This window comes from Elephantulus edwardii, unplaced genomic scaffold (genome assembly GCF_000299155.1).
Source record: "Elephantulus edwardii isolate Elephantulus edwardi_28Jun2011 unplaced genomic scaffold, EleEdw1.0 scaffold00159, whole genome shotgun sequence".
NCBI classification, from domain to species: Eukaryota; Metazoa; Chordata; class Mammalia; order Macroscelidea; family Macroscelididae; genus Elephantulus; species Elephantulus edwardii.
In genome coordinates this window covers 814,573-815,709 of record NW_006399909.1, presented here as the reverse complement: position 1 = coordinate 815,709, position 1,137 = coordinate 814,573, and positions in this window count along the sequence as shown.

Here is a 1,137-nt window from a genome sequence, read left to right as displayed (position 1 = left end):
ATTTATATAGATATATATAATTCCAAAGCAAGGCTGTCTGGACTTTGTCCCCTAAGAGACAACATCACATTGCACTGTAAACAAACCTGTTCTTTGGACTAGTGAAAGACCTTAGGTCTCTTTAAAAATGTGTTACTTATGCAGTCATCTTTGAAATGATGATACAAACAGAACAAGGCTTAAAGGCATGTGCTAACGTGGCCCATAGAGAATAGCTTATGAACCAATGCAAGAAGCATTTCGTTATACACCTAGCTTTGGACTACTTAAATTTTCAAACTATTATGATATGCTTTTAGATTTCCTTTGAGACAAGGATTTTGAAGCTCCATCCCATATACTTAGGGCAGATAGCTAGGAGGACCACTTCTTGAAGAAGAAGATTATGCTTTTAATGGTGGAGCAACAGTGGAGGAGAGGAAGACCCCACATGAGGTGGATTGACATGTAGCTGGGGTAATGGGATTAGGTGTGTCACAGTCAGTGAAACTTGCTAAGAACAGAGCAGAGTACAGAACTATTGTACATAGAGTCACTATGATTCGCTGCTCAATGGCACATAATAACAACAACATAACTATGAGTCACTGTCTACTTAAAAGCACATAATAATAAAAACATTGGAAGATATGACAACGTCAAGCACCATTTTTCTCTTATTATACATAAGATTCAAAGGAGTTGGAGACATCTTGACAGAATAATAATGATACGAATAGAATTTAAGATCTAATTAGAATTATAAATTAGGGATTATTGTGTAAAAGCTACCAAAACCATATGATATATTGTTAAATATTTCAAAAAATCTTAACCTTGCCAGAGATTATGTTCATAAAAGGTGATCATAGCTGATTATAAGGTTGCTGTTGTTGTTGCTATGTGCCATTGAGTCGCTTGCGACTCATAATGACCCTATGTACAGTAGCTCTAAATTCTTCTCCATCCTGTGCCAATCTCATTGTCTCTGACACACTCATCCCAATTGCCCCAGTTACTGAATCAATTCATCTCCCAGATCGCCTTTCCCTCCTGCGCCTGCCCTCCACCCTGCCAAGCCTGATGTCCCTCTCCAAGGACCGGTCCCTCCTTACAACATGACCAAAGTATGTCAGACGAAGCCTCCAAAACCTTGCT